Source organism: Acanthaster planci, linkage group LG05 (genome assembly GCF_054643075.1).
Source record: "Acanthaster planci isolate LZ-2023a linkage group LG05, COTS_SCS, whole genome shotgun sequence".
Classification (NCBI taxonomy): domain Eukaryota; kingdom Metazoa; phylum Echinodermata; class Asteroidea; order Valvatida; family Acanthasteridae; genus Acanthaster; species Acanthaster planci.
Window position 1 is genome coordinate 15,983,215 of NC_141781.1, and position 19,109 is coordinate 16,002,323.

The window sequence follows — 19,109 nt, forward strand, 5'->3', positions numbered from 1 at the left end:
AAGACAAGGCATAATATGACTACACATTCTATTCTTATGGTGAAACAAAAGGCATTCTGCATGTTTCTGACGAGACATTAATTTTCATTCGTTATACCACGAGCACATAGGTGTTTTCAGAAGTGTATTTTCTTATATCAATCTTCAACAATGTAAGTTTCAATAGAAAAGAAAGGTTTTCAAAGGGATCTTTGGTTGAGATGAATTAAAACGTTTCTTTTTACCTGAACTCGAGAACTTTTAACGTATTAAAATCTGTAACTATTTTGTGCTAATTTCAAATGAAAGATTTTACTTTTATTTATGCCAAACAAAATCGTATGCCTATAAGTAAATCAATTAAAATGTTATGTTAGTCTCAAATGCCGCTGGGCTAGGCAAGCAGAGAGCTCTGCAACGATGGGCATCAGCCATCTTGGATGTCGATAGACACCTTTCACTGCCCGGTAAGTCTTGAAGAAGCTGATTACATGTTCAACGTAGATTCTGCATCTCGAATACTTCTCGTTGAAAACACCCGTCATTACACGTTCGTCAGCATCTGCCACGTGGTTGATCTGATCTCGTCGGTATTTGGTCATTACAGGATACCTGTTGGCGTAGCCGTTATCCCCTAAAAGAAATACTTCATTTGGGAAATTCAAATAAAGTCCAGGACCAATGGAAGGCATCAAGCGGTACTAACCGGCATCATTCTGATGTCCAAGGAACCCACTCTAATAATAGCAGATGTTCTTTCTGTTGTCTATGATTACCTGTCAATGTAAGATACAATCCCAAATACAATATTACGATTGGTTTATAAAAGAGTGATATTTACAAGGTGACTCTCACGCTGTTAAATAAATATTGCAATTGAACGAAAACTTGGCATAGACGAAGACAAATAATGATGGACGAAGTGAGCATTGGAAATTGGGGCATTTTGTTTTGTTTAAAACAAAACTTCGTTTCTGACGGTAAAAAGACATTATGATCACACATCGAATAATTCATAAATGTTACCTCATAGAGCAACTGGGATAGTTTTGTTGCTTTCATTAAAGAATAACTTTTTTTCCAAATTGCCATCCATTCATTCATTTCCATGACATCTGGGGCCGTAACTTTGCAATGTTTACTTTTTGCTGATAATATTTCCATATTCATAAGTATCTGTCATGCTAGTTATAACAGCATTGCTTACGTGGACAAGTAAAACGCTAAAGAATTATTGAATTTCCCCAATTCTCCTCTGGGCCCGCCTACGTTGGTTGAACTTGTTTACTAGTTGTTTTGGAGAAGTAGAAGATGTTACAGGCTTCCGGAATAATTCCGGCTTACTTTACATTGCGCTGCAAAGTTAAATGTTTTTAGTCTTGTTAACTTTGGGTTCAGCAAAACCAGCGCCCTCGTTTGGAATGGGAATTTAACAAGATAAAATTACTACACACAACTTGTTGGTATGAACTCAGTTTTTGACGAGAAATGCACACATGATGTGGTTTAAACATGAATGTTCATTTTCGCAAAACTCTTACCTGAGTGCTTATGCAGTGGCATCGAGAATATCCGTTGTAAAAATCCTCTAGGTTTTCTGCCTGTGGACGCTGGATTTCAAGCAGAGTGCCATCGATGGCCCTTACTGCAGTGATACCCCACTCCCCTCTCATGGCAAGCCATTCCTCTGGTGTTGGCCAGGAAATGTTTGACTTAAAATAATACCAAAGTAAAGTTACAATGGAATAAATGTCTCTTGTGATAGCTGCCTCGTTCATGTTGAAAAGCGCAGACAGTACATCATTTGTGGGGTATTGACGAAGCCATATCAATGCCATGAGAATTCTGTTGATGTCTCTGTCCTGGAGCCTGGTTCGTGATAAAAGGCTGTAGGTCACGAGTCATTGTCCATATCGACTCTGGGGTTTCTCCAGTCAGGCGAAATAACCTGGGCGGGTCCCTCACAAGATGATCAAACAAGTTTCTTGGATTCCCTTGAACATCCCCAACCTAATTAGGGAACAAAAGAGTGTGTGCAGTCTTGGGTTGGGTGCAGGTAAATCAAGTATGCTAGAACACAAATATCCGTGAAATAAAACACCAAATGCATTCCAGAGAGATGCAAGCTCAAGATGTATTTTTTTTTTGTTATATAAAAAAGATGCAAGCTCCTCGTCTATCACACTATCGAATGGTGGAACACTTAACATGAGAAGGAAATTATAGGACAGTGAAACGAAGGCCATCGATGGTGCAAAAACGCGATTCATGTTGCTGGCAAATGTACAAACCACGCCCAAGACTCGGTGCATTAACTTTGTTTAAAATAGCTAAAAAGTAATCTGGTATATACTTAGTTTATAGTATTTTAAATTTAGAATTTAACCTTTCATGCTATTTATTTTTATGATGTCATGTAAATATAAACTTTTTCTTAATTGTAAAACTTATTTTCACGTTCTCCTTGGTGCAAACGTGGTTTCAAGAGCCACGTTTCACAAGCTGTAGTGGTGTTACTTTTGTCCGCTCTGTCACATCTCCACCCGTCACATGAGGGTGCCAGGCACTCTAACCATCATGGCGGAATAAAGCAAGTGACAGTGTAGCTGTGCGTGCGTGTTCCCGAAGCCACATGCTAACATGATGGCAACGGTAAACGACTGAATTGTACATCCAGAACACATTGCTAAGTAATCACTTATCATTCTTACCGGACTTCTGGCGTGATATTTCGTCAGAAATAAGCTGTTTTTCGCCCACCGTTTTGGCATAATCAACCATGTGTGCAGCGTGACTGTACATGTACATGCCACACCGCGTGCGGCAGCAATAAACCCGAAGCAACATAGCGGCACGACTCCATTGTTCCTGCATCCGGTAAGCTGTGTCTTTCCATTTTTATTCGCCTTGTTGGTGACTATAGACAACCGCTATGGCAGAAAACGCGGGCCTACACCCAAGAATGAACTAGGAAGATCCACACCAGACAAACGCAATCCATATTTTTAAAGAGCAATGTGCCCTGTATTTCTCAGCCAAAGACATCCACACAGATAATCAAGTGGACCACATTCTCCTGTTTATGGGTGCACCAGGCTAACGAATATATAACTCCTGGGGCTTAAATAAAGCCGATCAGAAAAATCCAGACCTGGTGTGGGACAAGTTCATGCAGCAAATCCAGCCTAAAGAGAATTTTCGAGAGGCACGACTGTATCTACAAAAAATCGCTTAGAGAGACAGCGAAACAGTTGACGAGTTCCTGTCCCGTCTCAAATTACACTCACAGAATGCGACTTCAAAGATGACAGTGAGCTCCAAGACAGTGTCATTGAGCAGTACATCGCAGGTGTGAGACATACTGACTTACAGAAAGAACTCCTTGGCAAAGACAAAAACCCTCACACTGCAGCAGACCCTGGAATTGGGCCGTACTCATGGAGCATCGATTAGTCACATACCACAGCTGGCTCAAGTCAAACCATCTGACCTCGCTGTAGACGCCTTCAGATACAGACGCTAATGCCGTAACTTTGGAGGTACTCACCCCTTCACTCGGAATGCGCTGTCCAGCGTACAACACTACCTGTCACAAATGTGGCAAGAAGAATCACTGGCAATCCGTCTGCAGATCAGGTTTGAATAACAGCGGTCAACGCAGCCGTTCCAAATCCAAAGCCCAAGCCAGATCAGCTGAACGCCGGCAGACCCGTTCCAGTTCCAGATCGATGAGGCTTACACCTTCATAGACGTGAAACGAGACAAGAAAACCCTTGTCAAGCTGCGAGTTAAAGTTGACACAGGCGCACAGGGCAACACCGGTACCTTGCCCATTCGTATGTACCACCGCATGTATCCAGACAGACTCACTGCCGATGGTTTCCCAAAGCCAGAGTTGGTATCCAACCAACACACCATTCTGCGCGCCTATAACGACACAAAGATCAACCAGTTTGGGTCAACGACACTCACATGCCAGTATGACCAGAGCGGATGGAGCAAAGCAGAATTCTTCATCGTGGAGTCCAATGGCCCAGCAATACTCGGAATGCCCACATCACGACAACTCAAGCTCGTGACCCTACACTGTGTAATCATCGTCCCACAGTGTCCCCCTATGAATCCAACTGAGGAACTACTGCATCGGTATCCTGACCAGTTCGACAGAATTGGTAATTTCCCAGGCACATACCACATTGTCCTCAAAGATGGAGTCCAACCCACTATCAGTGCTCCCCGCAGATGCCCCATAAAGCTGAAGGATGAGCTGCCAGCAGAGATAGACAGTGTGGAGCAACAGGGTGTGATTTGACGCGTTACAGAGCCAACCGACTGGGTAAACAGCCTCACAGCGTGAAAACGGCAAACTCAGAATCTGCTTGACCCTAAGGACTTGAACAACGCAATCAAAAGATGCCACCACAAGACTCCCATCATAGAAGAAATCACCCACAAGTTCTCAGGTACACAGTTCTTCAGTAAACTCAATGCAAAGAATGGCTACTGGTCAGTACGACTTGATGACGAAACTTCCCTACTCACAACTTTCAACAGTCCCTTTGGCTGTTACTGCTACCTGAGGCTCCCCTTTGGGCTGGTAATGAGCATCACTTGATGAAGGCAGCCAGTCAGTATGGGTTGATGTTCAACAGCGCAAAATATGCGATCAAAACCCCGAGCATCAAGTTTTTTGGCATGATCTACAACAAGCATGGTGTGCATCCCGACCCAGACAAGGTTGCAGCCATCAAACAGATGAGCCCCCCACAAGACAGGAGGACACTCCAAGAATTCCTTGGCATGGTCACCTATCTCGGTCCCTTCATTCCTCACCTGTCTCAACACACAGCTGACCTAAGAGGGCTATTGAAGAAAGATGTTGACTTCGTCTGCTCTCCTTCACGCCAGATGGCATTTGAGAAGGTCAAAGATCTCATCTGCACCGAAACAATACTTACCTACTTTGATGCCTCGAAAGAAACAACCATCCAGGTTGATGCATCGAGCAGAGGTATAGGAGCAACCCTGACCCAAAATGGCAGAGCAGTCGCCTTTGCATCGAAATCCCTGAACGAGACAGAACAGAGGTACGCCAACATAGAGCGTGAACTCCTTGCGGTTGTGTTTGGGTGTGAGCAATTCCATACCTATATTTATGGTAGTAGTTTTACCGTCGAGAGCGACCACAAGCCCTTGGAGATGATTCAGCGGAAATCACTCAAGTCAGCCCCTCTGCAACTTCAACGTATGCTTCTTCGTCTCCAACCCTATGACGTCAAGGTCGTCTACCATCCTGGTAAATAGATGTTACTACCAGACACTCTATCCCGTATTCCGGTCCCAGATGACCACCACATCGACCTTGACCTACATGTGACATTTGTCAGATTTACCCAACCCAGGCTGCACATATTGCATATAACACACAGCCTCGGACACGACCCTCACGAAGCTCATTCCTGAGGCCACATGCTAACACGCTCAACTCCTTTTGTTTCGTAGCTGCACATGTCCAGCATTAGCATTATAGTTATACATGTACATATTGAATCGTTCGGATTAACCTGTGTCCTTCCTCTTTCGATTAACTGTGTGCATCCTCTCAGAACAAAGCGGAACATGACATGAATGTACAGTAAAGAGAACGTTCACGGCCTACAGTCGGTTGGAGCCTATTGTGCACTGTTTTTTCTTGGGCGACAAGAAAGTAAATCGACGAGCAAAGAAGAATTTGAAAGAAGTGTCAACGAAAGAGCGGAAACGCTAGCTAATGAAAGGGCGGCAGTTTTTAAAAAAGATCTTATGAAAAAAATTTGGCGAGTGAGTTTTACAAAGTCGGTTAAATACGAAGATAAACCACCTGCTTACCACGAAGTAAAACCCACCGCGCCTCCTTTTAAAGCGTAGCGCAGTAGTATATAAACCCCTTTATTGGAAAGATGAGAGCCAACTTTAGTCAATTATCAATCGTAGTCAATAAAGACAACTGGTTTTCAGCCTCGTTTCCAAATTTAACCCACGAGCATAAATTACCAAAGTCACCACGGACGAAGCCGTTCATCGCTGGGCAAGCGAACCGATTTCGTTCTACCAAAATCAATTTAATTTCGCGGTGTGGTTTATTGTGCAACGACGGCTTGCGGCGTAGGTTTTTACTTGTTATTCGATCCCAATCCGTACGTATCGGCTTTGTTCAACCCTCACGTATATTACACGGTGCGAAAAATATTCTACGACTGCGTGATGCCCATTCCAAGTGACGACGTATTTGACGCATTGCACAACAATTACGATCACCGCAAGTTTATCGACGCGTGCCGCCTATTTAACGTCGATCCAGATGTGTCTTTTAAACAAACTCGCGACACTTTGTCAAACGGGTTAGGCACAGCTTACTACTACGACAATGGATATGTCCCAGTGCCTGTTAAAAACTACGATCAGCACGACTTACACATACCAAACGGCAAATACGCAGGATCCACTTTTATGGGCTTTGGTTTGGGCTATACCGCCTAAAGGCTCTGGCCACGCGAGTACTTACACCGTAAATTGGATTACGCAGTCGGACACGGTCACTCTGGCCTGGTGGGATTTTATTCCTAAAACGTCTAATTTAACAGACGTGGGAATCACAAAGGTAAACGAATCGATTCGAGCTTATGTTTACTCATTATTGGGAGCCCAGGCTCAAACGAAAACCAGCGTTTTAGCCCCTGACACCGGATTAGACGCGCAAAGACAGTTTATTACCATCGTGGAATCCTTAATCAACTCAGACCCCGATCTCCAACAATCGATAAACCAATTCCAAGAATCGTTGCGATGTGCCAAAACGCCTTTAAACTTTGTAGTCGCCCCTGGTGCGTATTTGGTGCCCTCAGACATGGACTTACGCATCGGTACGTTTGAAGGCTACAACAATAATTTACAAATTGCTACCAAAGGCATGTGTAGAGGGGACTCTTTTCACTTAGTTGTTTTTGCTTACCTGCTTGTATATAGGAGTTGTCCCCCTGCTTTTAACATTGAATTTCTTGTTAGCTTGCCCTGAATTTGCTAGGAGTGGTTCCCCCCCTTTCCAAAATAATCCCCAGAGTAAATATCCTGTCATGCCCCATTGCACAAGACCTGATGCATGTGAGTTCCTTAGATATAGTCAGATGCGGACCGGCAGCAAGAGAGACCACAGCATCCACATTAACAGCTCTTTTTTTTTACTAAGCAACTTCTGCCTTCAGCTTTGGTCTGCTGTGAACTTGGTGAGTTGAATTTGTAGATTATAAATCCTAGGACTTTCTTACATTGTATCTTGATTGTACTATTTTTGATGTTTTCGAACCAATGGAGTATTGAGATGAAAACTTCGATGGAACTCTTGGTTTTGTGAAGTTTTGAGTGCATAGGACTTTTGGAACTCAGGAATACACTCTTTTGCTTTGTTTTTAGCAATAACAATTGATTGCTTGTACAAGACTAGACTGCTTTTTGTACTTTTGCTTGACTACTGAATCATATGGATTGTGTTTTAATACTTTCTGGCCAGAGAAACTGCGTTTTGCTTGAAGCTTTAAAACGATAAAGCCCCTAGAATGCATGTAGTTCACCAGAGAAATTGTGGTTTATACTTGATTCTTAGTGTGGTGTTTTTAGCTAGTTGACCGCAGTTTTGTCACATTTTGAAAAGTCCTTTGGTGCTTAACTTCTTATGCAGGCACAGATCTGTGAGAAATGTATATAATGTTGAGTCAAGCTAAATTCAAGCTGATGGTGTTTATGAGAGTTCAGCCCATGTACAGTGTAGTGTAGTACCCCAGTATTCTTTGTTTCAGCCATGTGGCATAGTTTGTCCATGCTTGGAGGGCATGAGGATGATGTAATTTTTAGAGATGGTGCATGACTCATGACTAGAATAGACTGGTTTATAAGTTCTCAGGAGAGCTGCACTCTGCCCTGTATTAAGTTACTTGTTAAGTCTATGGTGCCCTGCAGAGTTTGACTCAGTTTGACTTGTGCAAGTTTAGCCCCTCTGTTTGCAGAAAGGATTAAGCCCTTCTAGCTCTGACTTGACTGTTTATCTCCTGAGAAAGCTCTGACTTGACTGTTTATCTCCTGAGAAAGCTCTTGGCCTGTGCTGAACATTGCCTAATTGACCAGGTCATTGACTTGTAGCCCATAAAAAAATAGTGTGATAGCCAAGTTTTTTTTTTGGTTTTGTTTAAGCTTGAGCAGTGATGTTCAAGGTTTTGGGGCATTGGATTTTATGTACAGAGAGTTTCTTCTTTTTAATTGTATTTCTTCATTTAAACTTTTGATCAATGATTGCAGATTACAGGTTCACCAATGTTCATGTTTTTAGTTGATTTGATTTGTGACTTTGAAACCTGGATCATTACTGACTTTTCCTTCCTTTTCTTGTACTTTTGCAGGTTTCTTGCTTGATTGCTTTAATTTTGCGACTATTTACTAGTGCGGTGTTGGTTAATAATTTAAGTCGGTATTGGTTAATAATTTAAGTCCGTGTTGGTTAATAATTTAAGTCGGTATTGGTTAATAATTTAAGTCGGTATTGGTTAATAATTTAAGTCCGTGTTGGTCAATAATTTAAGTCCGTGTTGGTTAGTAATTTAAGTCCGTGTTGGGTAATAATTTAAGTCTGTGTTGGTACTGGTTGACGTTTGTCTTGGTTTAAGCAGTACTGTTGGTTTAAGTTAATTGGTTACGAGTTGAGTACATTTCCTAGTCCATACATTTAAGAAACTCAGCCAAAATCACTGGTTCTAATTGAGAGGTTTGTTTTGGATTTTTTTCTACTCTGTTCACAGTGAAATAAATTTTTTTTTGTTGTTCTTTGCTTGTTGAAATCAAATTTGATCTTCCTTTGTCATTTCTTTTTGAGAATATCCTGCGACTCTTCCTTTTGATCCCTGGTTCATGTTGGTTTTCGCGAGTTCCCCCATTGTGTGTCTTTTTTCCAGGTTACATTTGCAGACTGGTTACGTACCGAGTTTAAATTCTGGTGGAGTTTCAGTTCGCAATTTTGACGATGAAGTGAAAGAAAAAGAACCAGAAAAAGAACCAACAAATTTACCAGAACCAAATGTGAAGCCAACTCCAAAGCCAACGATCTTACCAGAAAAGAAACCGTTAGACATCCACAACGAAGAAAAACTGTCATTAACCAAAGGAACCATTGCCGTCAGCGTGTTAGGCTTTATGTTGTACAAAGTTATAATTTAAAAAAGTAAAAAGCATAAAAAAGCCCCCGTTTTCCGGGGAAAACGAGAGCTTAAATTTTTTTGCCCAAGTTAAATTCGTTTATGTTTTTTGTATAAAAGTAAAAATCAAATAACCTACCGCTAAAAACAAACTCAATACGTGATCCGCGATCCACCCAACCTCCTTACTCGCCACGTTGAATATCCAACTTCAAACGCTACCAATGACACCGGGTAATGCTCCCAAAGCTTTTAACCCGAGTTTCTTCAACAAGTTTGCCAAATTCCACAGTTGACGTTTAACCCAATCGGTTACGCCTCCTTTACCCGGTGGTTTTAGTTCAGGGGGTTTTGGCGCAGGTTCTGGTGTGGCTTGGACTAGGCGTGCCGGTAGCTACGATACAACTTACAATGGTATTCACAGCCAAACTAAAAGCCGCCAAAATACTTACGATCGTTATACCCTGCTCTTTAAACAACGTTTGTATCTTCTAGCGTTAAGTTGTGACGTAATTCATGACCTTTTCAATCGTTTCCTTAGTGTGATTCATTTGTGTACGAAGTTGATCTGTGTTCCTATCGATGAGTTCTAACCTGCCCCGTCTCTCGGCTCGTAGGTCGTCTAACTGTTGCCGAATTTCCGCACGTTCTCCTTCAGTCGTTGCTTCTTCTAACTCGGCTTCAACCTGCCGAATCTTTTTGTCCAACTGGTCTAGTATACCCTGGTTTAAAGTTAAGCCTCCTTTGACCGTCTGTAACGACTTGTCTAAAGCGACTAGTTCCCTGTAATTTAATCCCTCGGTTTGAACGTCAACGTCTCTAGTGATTTCTTCTACGATGTCGCCGACTCGATCTGATACTTCTGGGAATTCTTGGATCTTGAGGTTTTCGGGGTGAAGTTGTGCGAGTTTACGAGCCACTTCTTGCGCCTGCTGTTTTGTTTCGCCAGAAACGTAGTCGCGTAAGCCTAGGACGCGCCTTACAAAATCGGTGTTTGTTTTTTGCTTATTAGTATTTAGGCTAAGAAATACACTACTATTTTTTTTCTCGGGTTAAGAGAACTGTTTTGCCTTTGAACTTTACGCACAGGCGGTCTGTGCTATCTAAATTAAATACGTTTGGATCTCTAAATAACGCTTCGTACCCAGTTTCTCTTTGAACCGCGTCATAAAAATCATTCATTTCAGCTGTAGTTGATGCTATTCTATAGCTTGAAAAAGTTGATTCTTGCCCCGATATAAAGGTCGTATCGAGTTCTAATCTAAGCATGGGGGCTAGCGACAATTTTGGGTCAACCGGGGCTTGTGTCAATTTTGGTCTAAACGTGCAGCGAGTGAATGAAGTATCGTCCCTTGTCATGTCTTCTTTATCAGCTTCTTCTTGCAGGTCTTTTAGGGGTATATCATTTGGGTCAAAATCGACTGGTTCAAATCCTCCTTATGCCATTTTACTTTTTAAACTTTTACTTAACATTAAATAGACAATTTGAACTTACTTTAACTACTGGGCAAACCTGCGGGTAATACACCTTGCGCCACGAGCTAACCCTGGGTAGTTAACGCACCACTAGCGAGTGCGGTCATTTTTGCTACGTCTTCGATACTCAACCAATCCAAATCTGGCGGTTTAATTTTTAACAGCCTTTTACCGAGCATGGCGTATTCCATGGAGATTGCAGAAACTACGGCACAGTGGTAGATCGTATTAGTGATCCCGTTTACGTCGATTGATTTTGTGTTCCTCATTTTTATTATATAGTAATTTTAAATCTTTTTTAAACTTACCTTACTCCATCTCCAAAATTTCTTTGTCGCTCGCTTTAGGTGCCGTATTTGGTTCTGGATCTTTTGGGGGGCCTTTCGTTTGAATCAGCTCTTTTAGTTCACCGGGTTTCCTCTTCAAATACAAAAATAGCGCGATTCCTCCGACTGTTAACCCACCCAGGATCAGGTATCGGTTGTCTTTTAAGTAGTCTTTACTTTCACTTGGTTCACTCGGTTCACTCGCTTCGCCTCTTTTCAGTTTAGCTAGCTGCAGTTTCATTTTTTGTGTTATGCCCGGCCAAGCCGGGCATAACGTCTCTCAAATGATTTTTAATTGATTCACGTTTCTCATCGGGTACAATGTTGTTTTTATCCAAACATTGGTCAAATGAGTTCTTGTCCTTGCAATAGGACTAAGCAATCCACGCTGTGTCCCCTCTGTAGTCTTTGAGCACCAAGTTGTATTTCTTGCTCAATAACCAACATGAATGGTTAAAGTGTCTACCGCTGAAAGCCATCTTACTCAGAGTATTTATTATTTTATATATTCTTTATTATATTTTTTATTATTTTCTTATATTTGATAAATTGATCAGCCGCGCAGTCGTGTATGATAAACAAGGTATGTATACCGTCAAACATTTTCTGGTACAAATCAACCACCTCGTTTAACTCTAGCTTTTCTCTGTCCAAAACACATAAATGAACGTTGTCGTTGGTGAAGATCCATAGTCGCTCTAGGTAAGTTTTGTTCTTAAACAACGTGAGGCAAATAATTACTACTGCCTCAAATGCAAATCGATACTCGGTTTCTAAAAGATCCAAAATCCACTGTGTCTTACCGCTGCCTGTTTTACCCACGATCAAAGCGCAGTGAGGTGATTTAAACAACTGGTTCATTTTAAATTAAAGTAGACTTATTTAACTCTACTTAATACACTAGACTCTTGAAATTTCCATCTTCCACAGTCATCTGCGCGTCCATTACTAAAAACATGTACATCGTCAAAAAGGTCCCGCGTTTTCAGCCTGTCTTTCCATCTGTATCGATATGTTACCGCCTCAACCGAGAGGCCTACCAGATCCATGGGCCGAGTTGTCATCCGAGCTCCTGAAATCGAGCCAGAGCCCATATTTATCTTTCAAATAATCGGCCATGGCCACCCCGGTTAAATTTAGGTCTTTTGCGACCGCTCGAGCCGATTCAGTATCCGAGTCACCGTTGAGCGCGTGCCTGATACGGATGTTTCTGGAGTGTGCTACCCACTTCAACAAACTCAAGGCCACGACAGACTGAGTGTGATTCTTCCTGTATCCTCCGGCTGGAATGATAGCGATCGTGTTTTCCCGCAATTTTGTCTAAAAACAACGTTACAGGCGTGAGCGATAGTTATGGAGGGTTCAAAGGGGTCGACATCGGTTTGCTGCATGAAAATCGAACGGAACTCCAACGACCCGCGCCGTAGTATGTCGACGTCACTGTGGCAGTATTCTATCATTTCTTCCTGTAGACCGAATGGCCACCCACGTTGACTAGCGTGCCACTGCAAAAATTCCTCTCTCTTTTTCGCATCCATTCCGTCGGGGTTGTAAAACTTCGTGTCCGGAATAGGGCCGACATAGCGCTCGTTCTCCTTGGTGTTGAAGAGATGGGGAAAATATCCCTTCTTCAATTCCGTTAGTCCGAACGTGGAAGGGATCGCTGAAAGAGGCATCGATGATTCTGATCCCCAAGGCCTCGAGGGACAGGATCTTAGCCCCATTCATAACGACCTTGGGCAGAGTGGCTCGCTCGTATAAAAACTGAAGGACAAAGTTGGAGTCGTACCCCGAGGCATAATGAGCGATGCAGATCGCTCCTTTGTGGCTGCCGTCCTCATTGAAGAGCCATTCACAAAATTCGTTCCGCGTGTTTGCCGCCTTGAAAATGTGCTCGTTGGTGGTTCCCCGACTGCAAGGAGGACAAGGAATTTCTGCTGAGATGTCTTGGTTTGACAATGTCGACAAACCCTCTTCGCAACACAAAGGTTTGGAACGTGACCGTACACTGGCCCGAGGCTATTCTCGTCCACTTGCTCGTCTTGCCGACACTCGAAATCGAAAAAGACGTAGAGAGGACGCCTGCCCTCATTCCTTTCGCCTTCATTGTCGGACTAAACCGCCTCTACGTCTTGCAGCTCCATCAACTCCACCGGGTCCATCTCTTCCTCCCTATCATCCGTTTGGATATCAGCGGGTACGCCATGACTACATTGAAGGGGACGTATGAAGCATCGGTGATCGGCCTCTTGGCATAGTTTGCAGTTCTGACAGTACACCTCGCCGCAAACGTGCTTCTGTTTCGTCAATCGTCAATTTCCTTAAGTTTTTCGAAACACGAGGGACTCTTGAACATCCTGTTACATTCTGGGCAGTCAACCCAACCCGTAAAATTGCAGTCAGGGGAAGACCAGTAACAACACAGGCACTTAGCCGCGCATTTGTGTTTCCTTTATTCGTCGTATCCTCGAAAACAAACGTCGCAAAAGTACGATCTGCACAGAAAACTGGTCATGGATCTTATAACCGCATAGTGGTTGTCGTAAAAATACAAGAACAACTTCTGCAGAGCTTCCTCCCCCTTGAACCAGACGGCATTAAACAGTTCCTTAGACAGAACAACGAGCTGCAGACCGTCGGCACTCAGAACACGCTGGAATTTCAATAATTCTTCCAAGCCACATCTCTGTGGGGGGACGTCTGCCTGACGATGCAGTTCCAGCGCCAATCGAGTGGTCTCACCGCGACAGAGTCTAACGGAATTCCAATTGGTTTGAGGGTCCTCACGTCGGAGGGCTGCTCTGGCAATGACGATCGCTTTGGCACAACAAAGCTCGTCTCGGTTTTAATGGTGATGTACCCCCTCTTCTGTTTGAGCCATCGCTCTAACGCAGAACCACCACGAGCGAGACGGCGATTCGGATGACCTCCCTTGTCCATCTTAACAGCGACGACCCTAATGACGACATCCCCATTCAAACTGACGCCTTCGTTCGACTGCAGAATTCTTTCGATGTTAGACAGAACGTCATGGACGAAGAGATCTTCTTCTTTTCTGAAGCTCATCCACAAGTTGCGGTCTAGTCAGGAAAACGCATCTCGAACGAAACGCCAAGTCTTTAGGTTCGGCGTTGCTCAGGACACGGTCCATGATGGACCGAAATACACTCGATGTCATTGAAACGCAACGTATATTCGTTTCCCTGGGTGCGAAATTTACGCACTTGGCGCGACGTTATCGATACAATGCAGTATAACTCTTCGGGCCTTACTTGCCGTGCCCCAGACTGTTCTTCGTGCTAAATGGTCTCATCTTCATTTCCTACGAGCTCTGTGTCTGCTCGGGTGGACGACGTGTCCATCGCGGGTTCATCTGTACCCAAGGGAGTGTCGGGCTTAGAATCTGCCTCGTCTCCTGTATCCGAATACACTTCGGAATCCCCGTCGTCATTTTCAGACAGAGCATCTTGATGGATGTAGACTCTGGTCTACATCCTGGAGGTAAGAAAAGGGACTCCGCTTTTTTCTTGCATTCCGAGTTTACCTCCACATACCGCTTACTTCCTCTTCTTTCTGTCCTCTTTCGTTCAATGAGGATTGTCCACCACCACTTTGCAAGGTTTTCTGTAACAATACATAAATTTTATAAAAATCATTAAAAGAGATTTCATTCAAAAAAATGTAATATATTGATTCTCGTAAGCATTGTCTAGAGGGTTTAACTTTATCTTCATTAAAAAAAAACAAACAAACAGACAAAAAACAAAGTCGACAATGAGTAGACGCTCAAACTGTAGCGAACCTACCCGGCATGCATTTCCACTTCCTCAGTATTTATTTATTAAGTTAATTATTTATTATTTCTAATTTTTTAGGGACGGGGACAGTTCACCGAGAGCTACTTACTTCAATCACTTCTTCCTCTCGCGTATTGTCCACCGCGTAGGCTTTCAAATTACGCGTTGCATATCCCATGCATCGATTGCCTGTATTTCGTCCAACTGACTTGCTGTGGGATACGGAGAAAGGAACAGATCCTCGTTGTAACCGTCGTCAGCATGGTCGAGATGACGATCCACAATGGCTTGTATTTCATCGAGTTGACTCTCGGTAGGATCGGGAGAAACAAACAGATCCTCGTCTTCGTAAGCGCGATCTCCGTTTCCAGACATTTTGCTTTGTAATTTCACAACCCGAAGAAAACCAACTACTCAAAAAAAACTTTTAGTAATCTCACTAAAACTGAATCGCATAAAGTACTTCACAAAAGTTTGTGCAAGAATGGTACAAAACGCCTGCAGTCTAAAAAGGAGTCAACATATAGGGCGCCGCCATTACTGAGTTCCCTCACGATCCGGTGCTTCGCCAACAACAAATTTTATACTTTGATTCTTTTCCCCCTCTTTATCATTTTTCTAAGTTAATCCGGTCAGTTTGGTCGTTAAAGAAATTCAACGCGTCCATCAACTTGCACGTGTTCGGATTTGACCGTTCCAATAAACAACGAGTGTGCGGCTCGACTCTTCGTATCAATATCTATATTTATTCTGGGATATTTTGGTCTTTATTCGTTTGTTCTTTCCTTACACGCTTCAGATTCCAACCGCTGACCCTTGCCACTTGACTGTCACCGTTGACCCTTTCCACTTGACCGTCGCCGTGCACATAAAGACAATGCGCATTATTCTTATCTATATCTCCGTCGCTGTGTACATACTGAGACCGTCCGATTCAATTCTTCGTGCTCGCATTTTTTATTTATTCTGAATTATTTTGGTCTTTTCCGTTTGTTCTTCCATTACACAAATGCTGTGCGTGTATAAAATCCATCAACGCACAAAGTGACAAAAGCAATTTATTCGCTCTGAAACGGTCAAGTATTTCATTACTTCACGGAATCAGCATGGAGTTCCAAAAAACCCTAAACGAAGGCCAACGTCTCCTCGATTCCGGTCAATGGACGGCTAAGAACATGATTACTTCTCTATATTTTTCCATGTTGGACGATATAGACAAATTCGCTGACACCGACGTCATCATTGCGAACAGCAAGACTTTCAATAGGCGAGCTCGGTGCCGTCGCTACTGGAAATGGTACGGCAACCACCACCAGCTGCAGGGCCGCACCATGAGCCTAAAGATGTTGTCGGCGAATGCTGTCGAGGCGGACGTAACTCACAGCTGGTCCCACATCACCAAACAGAGATGCTACCGAGTGACAGAAACCCTGGCAAGAATGCTTCCGATACCCGTGGAACTGCAGTGCTACATGGTACACAGGCGCGGGTTCATCGAGACCGAGTGCACAGTCCGACAGGCCTTGTCCCCCATGTCTACTCTGACCTTGAAGGAGCTGGTGGGAAGGGCTGCCCTGAAGGAGCTTCTGTCAGCCGTCAAGAAGCCGACGGAGCGGACGACGGAGGACTGGATGTCATTCCCCTTCTACGTCTTCTCCTTGGAGATCCCCATTTGTTTGAAGACTTTCATTCTGTCATTGGAATGGGAGCTTCGGATTTTCTGGGCCTCTCCACAAGACCCCGATCCGGGGTCCCAAATGTTCACAAAAGAGATAAATCCTTAGTCTGTCTCTGCGTCAGTCTACGTGTCTGTGTTGGAGTTCCATTTTAGAGTACGCGGTGCGACGCGCGGCGAATTCGGGTGAGTGCGTTCGATTTTCTTGTTTTCATTTTTTAACCAGCCCCTCCACCTCCTCGACCGTTGTTGCGGTTACGCTCACCATCTCCGTCGACCTCTCGCCCGCTCACCGTTTACTACGCACCTTTGACTTACTAACCCCACCGACCTTTCTGAACCTAAAAATAACTATCACGTGACTTACTCACACGCGACCGGAAGTGGGGTCAACCTGATCTATACTGCACCGGAAGTAGGTCAAGGGTCAGAGGTCAAACTTATCTATACTAACTACCATTACTACTGAGGATGTGAAACTTAGTTCTAAGAAACTGATTATTTCTCACTCTTGTCATCTCTCCAAAATTCGGGATAGGAAAAAACAAAATCTTTTGTCTTCCCTAGACCATATCACTTCTCTTCTTAACAGTGGGAATAACGATCGCAATCTCCTTATTGATTATCATGCTATTAAACAGCAGCTCTCTGAGCTCAAAGACTTTCTTACAGAAGGTGCAAAAGTGCGCGCCTGAGTCCCCGACGGGGAGCATCCATCTAGTCTTTTTTTTTAGATCTGAATATAATCATAAAAAAGCTTCCTCCTTTTCTGCAATGCAACGGCCAGACGGAACTATTGCTTCTTCGCCCAGGAAATTCTGGGTGTTTATAGAAACTTTTACAAGTCTCTCTTTTCTTCAGATAGCACTGTTGATAGTTCTCAATCCTTTTTTATCAACCAGATTTCTAGTTTTCTTTCTGAGGGGAGTGCGGAAAGTCTTGAAGAGACTCTTTCTCTTCCCAAACTGGATTCTGCAGTATGCAGACATTTAAATTCACTTTTTATCTCTCTCGATCAACAGAAGGCTTTTGATCGTGTTGATTGGAATTTTCTTTTCAGAGTTTTTGTAAAATTTGGATTTGTGCCTAATTATGTCAAATGGCTCCGTATTTTATATACAGACATTTCTAGTCAAGGTCTGGTCAATGGCTTTCTTTCTGATCCTTTTCCTCTACAGAAAGGTGTCCGGCAGGGATGTCCATTGTCACCTCTCCTGTGTGTTATTCTCATTGAGCCCTTTGCGGTGGCTGTTCGTAATGATGAAGATATTCAACGAATCTTCATCAAAATTATTCAGCAATAACATCCAGTGTAAACTTTTGCAGTATGCGGATGATACTACTTGTATTGTACATAATGCTACTTCGGTTATTAAACTTTTTAATATTATTGGTCATTTTCAAGGTGTTACTGTTCTAGACTTAATGTCAATAAGTCCAAAGGCTTTGTTTTAGGTGATTTTAATGAAAGATTGCGCGACCTTTGTCCTATATTGTGGACAAGGGAGCCAATCAACATCAACGGTTTCTGGATAAGCAAAGGCGACATGTCCATGAGAAACTGGGAGAACCGGTTAAATAAACTCCACCTCTGTGTTGAGAGTTGAAAGCGTGGCTCCCTCTCTCTTTTTGGCAAAGTTTTAGCTATCAATGCTGTCTTCCTTTCTCACCTTTTGTATGTTCCTCCTGTTTATCCTCTGCTGGTCTCCATAGAAAGGAAGATTAACAAGATCATTTTTCCATTTTTGTGGTCAGGTAAAACAGAACTGGTTCGCCGAGCCACTGTCTGCCAGCGTACGGAACGCGGTGGCCTTGGTGTTACCAGCGTGAGGTTGAAATCGGACGCCATTTTCGTCAAAGGTCTGTATTCCTTTTTTCGTGCTAACGCCCCACCTTGGGTTGTTTTCGCCGCTTTCTGGTGTTCACTTTCCCTCCGTGACATTCTTCCACCTGTGTTTTCCTCATATCTTCGTCTTGGTTCCTTTTCTGTTCCACCTTTCTATTCTGCCTTGTGTTCTGTAATTCGTTCTTTGCCTAATCTCCGTTCAATCAACTGGAATAGCGTTACGATGTATAATCTTCTTGTTAATCAAATTCCAGCTATTCTGCCTCGCTCAGATGTTTTCTTTTGTGTTCCGCAGTTTTTCTTTTTAGTAAATAACCACCTCGACCACTCCCTGCGAGATTTCAATTGGCGAATTCCATGGAAGGCTGTCAAAAAAGCTCAGCGACTGCCCTCGTGGGGCATCGGCCGTGGCAAATGTCCAAGACTCAATTGCAGCTGCACTGAATCACTTCTTCACTTGCTGTGGACCTGTTCTTTTGTTTCTTTGTTGTAGGACTGGGGTACCTATGTAGGAGTTCGTGTTTTCGGTCCTACTTTTACTATTTCCCCTTCACCTATTTTCATTGCAGATGGTACAACGGTACTTATGTTGACCCGGTTTCTGTTCTACGTATTTCGAAGCGTTTTTTAAAACAGCGTGTTGAGGCGGATTTTTGCAGACAAGATAGGGATCTGTTTTTAGACGATGGAGTAAGTCGGGCAATGTCATTTCTGTCCGCAACAACTGGGTTTTAGTGAACTTGTAGTGGATTTCTATTTTTGAGGCCTTTTGCCCGTCTGTCGCAGTTTTTG

General features: G+C 43.3%; 2 long non-coding RNA genes across 2 annotated transcripts; one reads left to right on the plus strand and one right to left on the minus strand.

The window, feature by feature from the left end:
• Nucleotides 1-180: 180 nt before the first annotated feature.
• LOC147799106 (uncharacterized) lies at nt 181-18,619 on the minus strand. The gene is made up of 3 exons (XR_015425492.1): nt 18,142-18,619; nt 1,521-1,989; nt 181-755 (listed from the first exon to the last, which is right to left on the minus strand). It is a non-coding gene; the product is annotated as an uncharacterized LOC147799106 (long non-coding RNA).
• Nucleotides 6,933-8,848, plus strand: LOC147799107 (uncharacterized). The gene is made up of 2 exons (XR_015425497.1): nt 6,933-7,241; nt 8,409-8,848. It is a non-coding gene; the product is annotated as an uncharacterized LOC147799107 (long non-coding RNA).
• Nucleotides 18,620-19,109: the final 490 nt, after the last annotated feature.